Below are 13,375 nucleotides of genomic sequence, written 5' to 3'. Positions count from 1 at the left end.
TATACGCCACGGCAAAACTCTCCATCCCCCTCAGTAGCTGGTCCACCAGGCGCTGGAAGGTGGCCGGCGCTCCCTTGAGGCCGAAAGGCAGGGTCAGGAACTCATAGAGCCCCAGAGGGGTGATAAAGGCCGATTTCAGTCGGGCATCTGCATCCAGCGGCACTTGCCAGTAGCCCTTTGTAAGGTCCATGGTGGTAAGGTACCGAGCTCCTCCCAGCTTGTCTAGGAGCTCGTCCGGCCTGGGCATGGGGTAGGCATCAGATACAGTGATGGCATTGAGCTTCCGATAGTGCACACAGAACCGGACCGACCCGTCCTTTTTGGGGACCAGCACCACCGGCGAGGCCCAAGGGCTGGCCGATGGCTGGATCACCCCCAAAGCCAGCATGTCCCGGACCTCTCTTTCCAGGTCCTGAGCAGTTTTCCCTGTGACTCGGAAGGGGGAGCATCTTATCGGCGGGTGCGACCCTGTCTGCACCCGGTGGACAGTCAGATTAGTGCGTCCAGGCTGGTTGGAAAACAGCTGTCGGTACGGATGCAGCACCTCCCTGACCTCAGCTTGCTGGGCAGGGGTTAGCTGATCCGAGAGGGGAATTGTTTCCAGCGGGGAACCAGCTCTGGTCCCAGGGAATAGATCTACTAAAGGGTCATTTCCCTGCTCTTCCCACTGTCCACACACGGCCAACACCACATTCCCCCTGGCATAATATGGCTTCATCATATTCACATGGTACACCCGGCGGTGGTGCACCCGGTTAGACAGCTCCACCACATAGTTTACCTCATTGAGCTGCTTGACGACCTTGAAAGGGCCCTCCCAGGCGGCCTGTAGTTTGTTCTTTCTCACTGGGATGAGAACCATCACCGGATCCCCGGTGGCGTAGGCACGGGCCCGTGCCGTGCGGTCATACCAGACCTTCTGCTTCCTCTGGGCTCTGGCCAGATTCTCCCTGGCCAGGCCCATGAGTTCAGCCAGTCTCTCTCGGAAGATCAGGACATACTCCACCACTGACTCTCCATCGGGAGTGGCCTTCCCCTCCCACTCGTCTCTCATCAGGTCCAGGGGGCCCCTCACCCTCCTTCCATATAGCAGTTCGAAAGGCGAAAATCCGGTAGACTCCTGGGGCACCTCCCTGTACGCGAACAGCAGGTGCGGTAAGTACTTGTCCCAATCCTGCGGGTGCTGGTCCATAAAGGTTTTCAGCATCATCTTTAGCGTCCCGTTAAACCTCTCCACCAGCCCATTGGACTGGGGGTGATAAGCTGAGGCCCAGTCATGCCGGACCCCACATTTCTCCCACAAGCACCGGAGCAGGGCCGACATGAAGTTGGAGCCTTGGTCTGTCAAGACTTCCTTGGGGAACCCCACTCGGCTGAAAATGGTCAGGAGCGCATCGGCCACGGTGTCTGCTTCAATGGAAGCTAAGGGCACTGCCTTGGGGTAGCGGGTGGCAAAATCTACCACCACCAGAATGTATTTCTTCCCCGACCGTGTCGTCCTGCTGAGAGGCCCCACGATGTCCATGGCCACCTTCTGGAAAGGCTCCTCTATGATGGGCAAAGGTCTCAAAGCCGCTTTCCCCTTGTCCCGGGCCTTCCCCACCCTCTGACAGGGGTCACAGGATCGGCAATACTGCCGGACCGTGGTAAAGACCCCGGGCCAGTAAAAGTTCTGTAGCAACCTCTGCCGGGTGCGCCGGATTCCCTGGTGCCCTGCGAGGGGGATGTCATGGGCCAGGTACAGGAGCCTGCGGCGATACTTCTGGGGGACCACCAGCTGCCTCCTGATCCCACAGGACTCTACTTCCCTTGTGGGAGCCCATTCTCGGTACAGGAACCCCTTCTCCCACAGGAACCTCTCCTGGCAACCTCTCCTCATGGTCCGTACCACACTGAGGTCGGCCAGGTCCCTGAGCTTCCGCAAGGAGGGATCTTTCCTCAACTCGGCCTGGAACTCAGCGGCTGGGGCAGGGACGGGGCCCGGTTCCCCCTTAGTGACCAGGGCTGAGGCCTCAGCCTCTCTGAGCCGTGCCCCTCGGCGCTCCCCCCCCACCAGGGTAGGGTCCTGTGCCTCCGGTGTGGTACCCTCCCCAAGGTCAGGGTGCAGTGCCCCTCGCCGGCTCTGGCTACGCGTCACAACCAGGGCGGTCTGGGGCTTGCTTGGCCAGTCCTCTAGGTGTCCCCCCATCAAAACCTCAGTGGGCAAATGGTGGTGTACCCCCACATCCTTGGGGCCCTCCTTGGCCCCCCATTTCAGGTGTACCCTTGCCACGGGCACCTTAAATGGGGTCCCGCCCACCCCTGTCAGGGTCAGGTAGGTGTTGGGCACCACCCGATCTGGGGCCACCACCTCAGGCCGGGCCAGCGTCACCTCCGCGCCCGTATCCCAGTATCCATTGACCTTCCTCCCATCCACCTCCAGGGGAACAAGGCACTCTCTCCGGAGGGACAGCCCCGCGCCCACCCTGTAAACCGAGCACCCTGAGTCCAGAGCCTCCAGCCCTCTGGCGGAGTTGGCCTGGGGTACTCTTCCCTCCTGAGCAGGTGGTAAACTGGCAGCCCCCCTTTTCTGGGTCGTCTGCCCCTCGTCCAGCTGGGTCCCTACCCAGTTAACCCTGGGTAGGTTGGGTCTGCTCAGTCTGTCCCTGAGCCCGGGGCACTGGGACCGTACGTGGCCCCTCTGGCCACAGTGATAGCAGCTCAGGTCACGTTGGTCCCCTCGAGCAGGTCGGAGGGGCTCGACGCTAGGCGTTCCCCGTGGGAGGGGGTTCTCCCTATTTCCCCGCTGGGAGGCCCCCTGGTGACTCTCTCTCTGCATCGGGGGGGGCCTGTTCTTTTGGGACTCCCCCAGGCTACCCCCTGACTGACTGTTCACAAACTCGTCGGCCAGCTGCCCTGCGTGCTGGGGGTTCTCGAGCTTTTTGTCCACCCACCACAGCCTCAGGTCGGAAGGGCACTGATCATACAGTTGCTCCAGTACGATTAGGCCAAGCAGGTCCTCTCTAGCTTGGGCCCCAGCTGTCCACTTGCGGGCATACCCCTGCATCCGGTTGACCAGTTGTAGGTAGGTGACCTCAGGCGTTTTACGCTGACTCCGGAACCTTCTCCGGTACATCTCGGGGGTCAGCCCAAACTCACGGAGCAGGGCCTGTTTGAACAGTTCATAGTCCCCTGCCTCCGCCCCTGTCATCCGGCTGTACACCTCCACGGCTTTGGGATCCAGTAAGGGGGTGAGGAACTGGAGCCTGTCTGCAGGGTCAACCCTGTGCATCTCGCAGGCATTCTCAAAGGCCGTCAGGAAGCTATCCATGTCTTCCCCCTCCTTCCGCTGGGCCAGGAAGCACTTATCAAAGTTCCTTGCAGTCTTGGGTCCCCCCTCACTCACCGCAGCCGGGGCCCCACTGCTCTTCAGCCTGGCCAGCTCCAGTTCATGCTGTCTTTGTTTCTCCTTCTCCTGATGCTCCCTCTCCTTCTCCTCCTGCTCATGTTGACGTTGTTTCTCCTTCTCCTCCTGCTCATGTTGACGTTGTTTCTCCTCATGTTGACGTTGTTTTTCATGATCCTCCAGCTCCCTCATTTTCATCTCCCTCTCCCATTCCAGCCGCATCCGCTCCAGGGATGGGGAGCTCCGCCGGGAGGATCCCCTGCTGGGTGCCGGGGTCAGGGTGCCCTCGGTATTCACTGGGCTTCCCCCAACCCCTTCCCCAGGCATAGGTAGGGAGGGTCTCGGGATGTCCTCGGCAGCAGTCTGACCCCTCCCAGCCCGGTCAGGCCCCAGGGCCCATGCTGCGTCTGCCGGGCGGCTTCCCTCAGGGACAGGGATCGGGTCATCCAAGCGATCCCTCTCCTCCAACTGGGCAATCAGCTGTTCCTTGGTGGACCTCCCGATGCGCAGCCCCCTCTGCCTGCACAGCTCCACCAGGTCGCTCTTAAGGCGTTTAGCGTACATCTCCCTGCTGGCCACTCGCAGGCCGGGCAGCTTCCCACGGTTTCCAGGAAAAGCCCTTAGTGTGCCAGTTCTTCTTGAGGTCACCACCTCTTTGCCAGGGTCGAGCTGCAGACTCCTCCGCCCCTGGGACCGCTCGCTGCAATCCCCCGGGGGACCCTGTTACTGCAAAAGTCCTTCTCTCTGGTCACACATTCCCAGGGGTTAACCGCCCCCCGAAACCGTCTCTCTCTGAATCTTCAGCACGCCTGGTCCCTGTCAATTCCCCTTCGTTTTACTGTTCCCCAGTCACTTACTGCAGGAAGCGCCGTTCACGGGGTGCAGTACATCCCACCGCTGCCACCAGTTGTCACGGAGTGTGGGGGAGTCCAGGCCCTGCACCCCTCTTCCTGGGATCCACTGAGACTCTCAGCCAGCCAGTAAAACAGAAGGTGTATTGGACAACAGGAACACAGTCCACAACAGAGCTTGTGGGTACAACCAGGACCCCTCAGTCAAGTCCTTCTGGGGGAGCAGGGAGCTTAGACCCCAGCCCTGGGGTTCCCTGTGTTCCTCCACCCAGCCCCAAACTGAAACTAAACCCACCCAGCAGGTTCCCTGCTGCAGCCTCCGTCCACATTCCTGGGCAGAGATGTTACCTCCCCCTCCCCCTCCTGGCTCAGGTGACAGGCTCTCAGGTCTCCCATCCCCAGGGCACATTCCCAGGTCAACACTCCCCCATCCCTGCTGAGTCACATCGTCACATCCGCTCAGCACGGCCCATATGTACCCTTGTGCTTAGCGCTGCCCAGACACAGAGCCACTGAGGTCAGGGCCCCGTCATGCCGAGCGCTGCCCAGACACAGAGTCACCAAGATCGGGGCCCCGTCATGCCCAGTGCTGCCCAGACACTGAGACACCGAGGTCGGGGCCCCGTCATATGGGGCACTGCCCAGACACACTCACTGAGATGGGGGCTGCATTGCATCAGGCCTTGTATTACCACTGTCAGCCATATTGTGAAGTCCATTCACCACATTCAGCTTGACCTCACAGCCAATAAGCCTCCACTCCGAGTGCCCCACAGATTTGTGCTCACGGGGGCAGGGAAGTAAACCTCTAGATAGGAACCCCACAAAATGCCTTGCCTTGCCTTGCCTTGCCTTGCCCTGCCCTGCCCTGCCCTGCCCTGCCCTGCCCTGCCTCGCCTCGCCTCGCCTCATTTCCAGACCTCCTATCCCCCTCCCTACCCATTTCATTATCCAACCAAATGACATTGCTTGTACACTCGGGGTGACCCCTCAGCCAGGCGGCTTCATGCCCCAGCCCCCTACCCCATCTTGAGTCCAGCGAGGATAATAACCTATTGTCACATTTACACACCAAAGTGTGAGCACTTGCCAAGTAGAGCAGCCAAACTCATCAGGTGGGACTATGGGTAAAAAGCATGTAAATCAGGCTGGACAGAGCAGGCTTTGCCTCCTCTCCCCTCTAGAGGGAGCAGAGAGCCCCAGCCCCTAGATGATAATTGGCCATTGGTTTAGGGACCACAATCTTGGTGATTTTGTGTCTGGGCTGTGCCTGGCGTGAGGGTGCCCTGATCACAAGGAGGCAAAAAACACTGGTAGTGGGAAGGAACCTAAAGGAGAAACCTGGGAGGCAATTCTCCGCTCCCAGTTTGGATCTTCCCAAATGTTTTTCTGCTGGAGCTTGCATGGACGTCAACGCCTCTCAGGCGAAATGTTTCTTGGGGGCCTGGTGCCTGGGACGGCCCCTTTTGTGCCCGGCCCCAGCTGCTGCTCTCCTTGGGTCACTTGCTTGGGTCACAGTGCCCTCAAGGGGGGCAGGGAAACTCAGAGCCGCGCTCTCACCAGCCCCATGCTTGGCCTGTGCCCTCATGGTGCCCTACCTGTGGGGCTGCATTCTGCTGCGAAAGAGCTAGAGAATGGGGGGAGGGGGCAAAGGGACTTGCGTGCCTGAGTGGGGTCTCTAGCAATGGTATGGGGCAGGGGATGGGTCCTTGTCTCTAGGACTGGGACCCCCCCATTGGCTTCTCTAGGAGGGACAGGGCTCGGGGAGATGGTCTCATGCTCCAGCCAGGGCCACGGGGCTCCTCATGGCTCTAGCACTGGACTGGGACACAGGACACCTGGGTTCTAACCCTGGCTCTGCCATTGGGTGACCATGGGCAAGTCACTACCCTGCTCCATGCCTCAGTTTCCCCTGTACGAGGGGAAGGGGTAGAGTGGGGGCGGGGCTTGGGATGGAGGTGGGGGTTGAGAAGCCCTCAGGAAATCATAAAGTTGGTGCCTCTGTGCATGGCTGGCATGGTTCACGGTCGCCCAACATTGGCCCCCCAGTGTCAACGTGCCAGGCCCAGTTCCTCTTTCAGCTCTTCCAGAAGATCCGGCAGCCCTTTCCCCTACATTTCCTCATTTCCGTGCTCCCCTCTCATAACCCAATAGAGCCAAGAGACCGTCCTGTCGGCTGCCCCCTGGCACTGGCCAAGCCGGGCAGCTTCCAGCCCAAGGGAAGGAATCTCGGCAAATGTGGGTGCGTGCTCATTCCCTCATTGTCCCGCACTTCTGGGCAGAGCTGACTCCTTCGTGGCATGCCAGGTGCTGGCTGGGGTAGCCCCTTGTTCTGGTTCTTCCACCTGCACTCCCATCCCTGCGTTTCCCGGCCCACTGCTTTTCCCAGGTGCCTGGTGTGACGAAGTGGGCATTTTCTGTCATATTTGCCTGAATCTGAGGCATGCCTCAGTTTCCCTATGTACATGGCATGGCTACCCAGCAGGTGCGAAAGGGTTAATACTGATCCTGGAATGGCACAGGAGGGGTGGGGGTGTCACCTCGCTGTGTGTGTGTGGTGGGGAAGGACTGGAATCATTGAAGAAGTGGCTCTGGCCGACCCAAATCAACCGAGGATTTAGCGACACCAAGAGAAGCCCCCAAGGACTGGACAATCAGCAGGAAACCCCGACTGGCAGGATCTGGGAGTGGAGCTGGAGAACATGGACTCAGGGGACTGAGAGAAGGAGCCGTTTGGAGGGACTCAGGAGCCTGGCCTGGGGCAGATGGGAGAGAGAGCCGGAGCCGGAGTCCATCAATGGCTCTGCGGAGGCTGCCAGTGTCGCTGCAAATCCCCCCTGGGCATTGCACCCTGGAGAGGCCGGTCCAAGCTTTCTGCAGGTGTCTGGCTGGGCTATTCACTGCAGGGAGCCACAGAGAGAGACAGGGCCTCCGGTGCCAAAGGGCCGGTCTTGGGGCAGCAGCTGGGAGCCCTGGCTTTTGCAGACCCAACCCAAGCCCAGCGACAGACCCGGGGAGAACAGGGAACATGGCTGGAAGTGACTGGGTCACATGGACCGAGCAGTGCGCGGGGTTGAATAAGTTGCCAGTCAGCTCCGTGCTCTGTGAGCGAAACGTGCGCTCCTCGCTCCTCTTTACGGAGCAGCCGGCCTGCCAGAGCACAGATCCAGGGCTAACTGAGGGGCTGATCTGATGGGAGTTGACCAAATCTGTGTTCCTGTGCCAGGCCATTCGGCTGGACCCAGAGGCAAACCTCTCCCAGAGTCGCCGTCTCACCCTCTGGCGCCTGCTGCTTAGAGTCCATTACAGAGCAGCTGTGACTCCCCTCTTGGGAGTTCAGGCTGCGTCAGCTTCAAACCTGGCTTGTTTCTTAGATCTCTGAGTGCCAGCGAACAGGCCCGGGCCGACGTTCCTGGCTGCTGGCCACCCAGAGCACTGCCAGATTGTTCTCCCAGCCCCTTGCTTCAACCGGGCCCCTCCTCTCCTGGCAGCCCTCTGCCACCTCCCCCATCTCTAGTGCATCCAACAGAAGCTGCTTGGCTTTATTTTCAGGGCTCCTCACAGCCAACCCCTGGCAGACTGATCATCTCTCATTCACTCCCAGTGCTACCGTAATACACCTAGTAGATAATGTACAGCACCTAGTGCAGAGGTCCTAAGCCATGATGGGGCTCCCAGTGCTACTGTAATACACCTAGTAGATAACATACAGCTCCTAGCACAGTGGGACCCTGATCAATGCCTGGTGCTCCTACCACTACCATATTACACCTAATACATAAGAATAAACAACAACATTCTGGGCTGGGTTTGAACCAATCTTGAGTTGCACTAATCCAGTGGAGTCCAATGGGATCTGGGTGCTTAATTTCCTTTGGCTCCTTTGCAAACCTTGGTCTGGAGCAGTGGCCATGGCTCGGTCAGAATTTCTGAGTGAAGCGCGTGTGGAAGGCAGCGTGTGTGTGTGTCCCTTCTGCCCCCTGCTGGAGGGGGTGCCCTGCGCTGTGTGTGTGTGTGTCCCTTCTGCCCCCTGCTGGAGGGGGTGCCCTGCGCTGTGTGTGTGTGTCCCCCTTCTGCCCCCTGCTGGAGGGGGTGCCCTGTGCTCTGTGTGTGTGTCCCCCTCCTGCCCCCTGCTGGAGGGGGTGCCCTGCGCTGTGTGTGTGTGTCCCTTCTGCCCCCTGCTGGAGGGGGTGCCCTGCGCTGTGTGTGTGTGTGTCCCTTCTGCCCCCTGCTGGAGGGGGTGCCCTGCGCTGTGTGTGTGTGTCCCCCTTCTGCCCCCTGCTGGAGGGGGTGCCCTGCGCTCTGTGTGTGTGTCCCCCTTCTGCCCCCTGCTGGAGGGGGTGCCCTGCGCTCTGTGTGTGTGTCCCCCTCCTGCCCCCTGCTGGAGGGGGTGCCCTGCGCTCTGTGTGTGTGTCCCCCTTCTGCCCCCTGCTGGAGGGGGTGCCCTGCGCTCTGTGTGTGTGTCCCCCTTCTGCCCCCTGCTGGAGGGGGTGCCCTGCGCTCTGTGTGTGTGTGTCCCTTCTGCCCCCTGCTGGAGGGGGTGCCCTGCGCTCTGTGTGTGTGTGTCCCTTCTGCCCCCTGCTGGAGGGGGTGCCCTGCGCTCTGTGTGTGTGTGTCCCCCTTCTGCCCCCTGCTGGAGGGGGTGCCCTGCGCTGTGTGTGTGTGTGTCCCCCTCCTGCCCCCTGCTGGAGGGGGTGCCCTGCGCTCTGTGTGTGTGTGTCCCCCTTCTGCCCCCTGCTGGAGGGGGTGCCCTGCGCTGTGTGTGTGTGTCCCCCTTCTGCCCCCTGCTGGAGGGGGTGCCCTGCGCTGTGTGTGTGTGTCCCCCTTCTGCCCCCTGCTGGAGGGGGTGCCCTGCGCTGTGTGTGTGTCCCCCTTCTGCCCCCTGCTGGAGGGGGTGCCCTGCGCTGTGTGTGTGTGTCCCTCCTGCCCCCTGCTGGAGGGGGTGCCCTGCGCTCTGTGTGTGTGTCCCTCCTGCCCCCTGCTGGAGGGGGTGCCCTGCGCTGTGTGTGTGTGTCCCTTCTGCCCCCTGCTGGAGGGGGTGCCCTGCGCTGTGTGTGTGTGTCCCTCCTGCCCCCTGCTGGAGGGGGTGCCCTGCGCTCAGTGTGTGTGTCCCCCTCCTGCCCCCTGCTGGAGGGGCTGGGCCTGCTCTCAGTGTATTTCCTTCACAATCTCTCAAACTCCCAAACCTCATGTCTGATTTTTGCCCAAACATCACCAGAAAATTCACCTGCCGGGGGAATGTCTCTCCTGTGCCGCCACTCCCTCAAATCAAACTGGCTAGAAACAAACCTTCGTTGTCACTTGTGGCGACTCCCAACCCTGTCTCCGGGGTCTGGCAGCATGTCAGGGGCGACCCTTTTCTAACCTGGCTCCCGGCCAGGCCGAGAGCGGGGACAGAACCAGGAACCTTCAGGGAGAACAGCTGGGAACTTGGGCCAACTCCCCACCCTCTGCTGCGGAGCGGCCACTAGAGGGAGTTGAAGCCGCACATTTCACTCGCCAGCTTCCACTCACAAGGCCAATTCTCTCCACACAGACAGGCTGGCACCAGTACCCACCTCAGCCCAGTGACACCCAAGTTGGAGGGCATCAGTCATGGCCGGGGCTGGCTCCTACCCCTCTGCCCTGGGGCGGAGGACACAGACCCTGGGATTCTCAGATCCTGGTGAGTTTCAGTTAGAACTGGGTGAAGTTATGCAGCCTAAAGTTGTTTGGGGTGAAATGTACAGATGTGACGACACAGGGACCGTTAGGAAATCTGGGTCAATGGGGCTGAATTATTTCAGCTGTGGGGGAAAAAATGCAGGCACCATCCAAATGTTTGTCTCCCCATTTCTCAACAGCAACGGTTTGGTTTTATGATGGAAAACAATTGGAAAGTTCCTTTTGTTTTATTCCCATGGCACAGAGCGCTCAGCTCCGCAGGGAAGGGACACGGATGTTTTTGTTTTGTTTTCTTTTAGGGTGAGCCAGGGTGAAATATTGGGACAACAGGGAACAGGGTCGTCGAGAGGGCAGATCCCCTAATATTGGGACAGTCCCAGGACAGCTCATCACCCTATTTCAGTGGTCCTCAAACTGTGGGGCATGCCCCCCTAGGGGGGACGTGGAGGATCATCTGGGGGGTATGTAGTGGCCCTGAGAGCCCCCATGGGGGGTCAGGAGGGAGCACCACCCAGCCCTGCTCTGCCCCTAGCTTTGCTCTGGCCCTGCCCTTCACCCCAGCCCCTGGCCGTGGCTTCAGCCCTGTCCCTGGTTGCAAGCCCAGCCCCTGGTTCTGGCCACAGCCCCTGTCCCCAGCCCCTGGTCCCAGTTGTGGCTCTGCTCCCAGCTCCTGACCCTGCCTGTAGCTCCGTTCCCACTCTGGGGGGTGGGGGTGTGGACCCATTCCACTACTGTTAAGGGGGGCGCGAGGAGAAAAGTTTGGGCATCCCTGCCCTATTTTATTTTTACTTTTCCATTCGCTGACAAGTTCAAAAAATCCCCTTCTGGATGGACCCACCCTGAATCCGCCCTCTCCTCCCGCGCGATATTTTGGAATAGCCGGAGAACCAAAAATCTTGGAGTCCCCGTGACTAGTTCTCTGAAAACTCAATCTACAGCAGAGACCGAACAGGCCAGCTGTATGTTAGGGACCGTCATTTAGGAATAGGATAAATAAGACAGAAAATATCGCAATACTGCTATCTAAACCTATGGTGCACCCACACCTTGAATGCCGCACCTGGTTCTGGTTGCCCCAACTCGGAAAGGCTATCCTTAGCGGGAAAAGGTTCAGAGAAGGGCAACAAAGATGACTCAGGTTATGGATCAGCTTCCGTATGAGGAGAGACCAAAACTATTAGGGGTGTTCACCTTGGAAAAGAGACACCTAAGGGGGGATATGATAGAGGTTGATCATAGAATATCAGGGCTGGAAGGGACCTCAGGAGGTATCTAGTCCAACCACCTGCTCAAAGCAGGACCAATCCCCAATTTTTGCCCCAGATCCCTAAATGGCCCCATCAGGGATTGAACTCAGAACCCTGGGCTTAACACGTCAATGCTCAAACCACTGAGCTATCCCTCCTTCTGTGAGCTATCCCTCCTTCCCTCATGCTGGTGTGGAGAAAGTGAATATGGAATTACTTACCACTTCACATAACACAAAAGCCAGGAGTCAGCCAATGAAATCCATAACACAAACGAGAGGCAGTCCTTTCTCACCGAGTGCAACATTAACCTGTGGAACTCACTGCAATTGGATGTTGTGGAGGCCAAAAGCATAATAGGGACCAAAAAAGAACCAGATAAGATCCTGGAGGCTAGGTCCATTGATGGCTATTAGCCAAGAGGGTCAGGGACACAACCCCGTGCTCGGGGGGGATGCTAAACCTCTGGCTACCAGTAGCGGGGGTGCATCACTGCATAATCACCCTATTCTGTACTCTCCCCATAGGCTCTGGTATGGGCCCCTGTCATAGACAGGATACTGGGCAAGATGGACCATGGTCTCACCCAGTAGGGCCATTCTTAATCTGTGATTTTTCCCGGCTCTAATTTTGGTTCCCACCTTTGGCTCAGAGAGGCTGAAAATCCTGCAGATTCCATGGGGCGAGCACCCATGGGAGACTGTCTATGACCCAGATGAGGCTCGTTAATTACCACCAGGAACAGAGGGGTCCCCGTGGAGCTGATCCTCTGCCCCGGGCAATCAGAGAGCTCTGTGCCAGGGGGACCATGCCACAGGCCCTCCAGTGCCCCTCTGGGTCGTCCCTTGCGCTGCAGAGGGTTTCTGGGTCTGATCTTCTGGTGCCGACGGCTTCATTAACAACCGCAGCCGGGTGCTGGCTTTGAGTGTGGAAGCCAGGATGCTTCCTTGCGGATTGGATTCAGGAGACGGATGAAAAACGCACTCTCTGGAGGGTGAGGTGGGGATCTTCCCCCACCCAGGACTTCAGGTATGTGCCAATCTTCAATAAGAGGGTAAGCAAAACAATTTGGCAAGTCCCTATCTAGCAGCCATCTCTGCTCTGTGTCTCTGCAGCTGGTTGACGCAAAGCTCCTGAGCAGTTAACGTAGCCTATTCTGGGTGCCGGAGCCTGACCCCACAGCTCCGGCTGGGTCTGAGCCTTTCCTCTTTGCCACTGATTTCTATGTGACGCCCCCGCTGGTGCAGACCCGTCAGAGAAGAATAGGGGTGAGATGTTTCTTGGTGTGTCTTCATTTCCCTCTTGCAGAGGAAGGGTCTGTTATTACAGCGGGGGGAACGGTCTCCAATAGGCATTTCCCTTCTCCCCTGGGAAAATGCCCTTCTGTCTCTGTCCAAACTTTCCGCAGGAAGCCATCGCTTTCCACGATATTTCATGCGGGGGGGAGGAGGGGGGAGCAAATTGGTTCGGCCACTCTTTCGGTTTGTCATTTGGAGACGGCTTTTCCTTTCGACTCGTGTTTGGTTTCCGGGATGGCACAACACAACAGAAGGTGATCTTTGGTTTAGACGCCGAAAGGGGGACAGCGTCGCGGTTTAACAGCAACAAAACCTGGCGAAAATGTTCTTGCGCGGGGAAGTGTACAGATTTGACGTTTTGCAATGGAAACCAGTTTCCAAGGGTCGGAATCTCCCAAGACACAGATGTTCTGGTCCCCGTTCTCCAGGCAGTGCTGGAGGGGAGATCGGATTAGATGGTCACGATGGGTCTGGTCTGGGGCTTGGAGGACCTTGGTTCAACTCGCTGTAAGCCAGGGGCAGGGCGGACATAATACTCCGTTCTCCCACGGCATTCTGAGGGGGTTCAGAGACCCCATGGCCAGAAGGGACCACTGTGATCCTCTAGTCTGACCCCCTGGATAGCAGAGGTTGGAGAACAGCCCTGAATTCATTCCTGTCGGAACCAGAGGCGAGCTTTTAAAGAAAGAGCCCATCCACTACACCCGCTTACAACACACTGGAGAGGGGTCAGAGAAGAGCCAGGTGAATGGCGAAAGGATTTGAGAGCAAGAGACTCCCGGATCTCAGTCTAGTTAGCTGAACAAAGAGACGCTTCGGGGCGACTTGATCCCAGTCTGTGAGTATCTCCATGGGGAACAAATATTCAGTAACAGGCTCTTCAATCTAGCAGAGGAAGGGCAAACACTGTCCAATGGCTGGAAGTTGAAG

The sequence above is a fragment of the Lepidochelys kempii genome, chromosome 23 (genome assembly GCF_965140265.1).
Source record: "Lepidochelys kempii isolate rLepKem1 chromosome 23, rLepKem1.hap2, whole genome shotgun sequence".
Taxonomy (NCBI): domain Eukaryota; kingdom Metazoa; phylum Chordata; order Testudines; family Cheloniidae; genus Lepidochelys; species Lepidochelys kempii.
The sequence above is the reverse complement of the archived record's forward strand: the minus strand, read 5'-3'. Positions refer to the sequence as shown.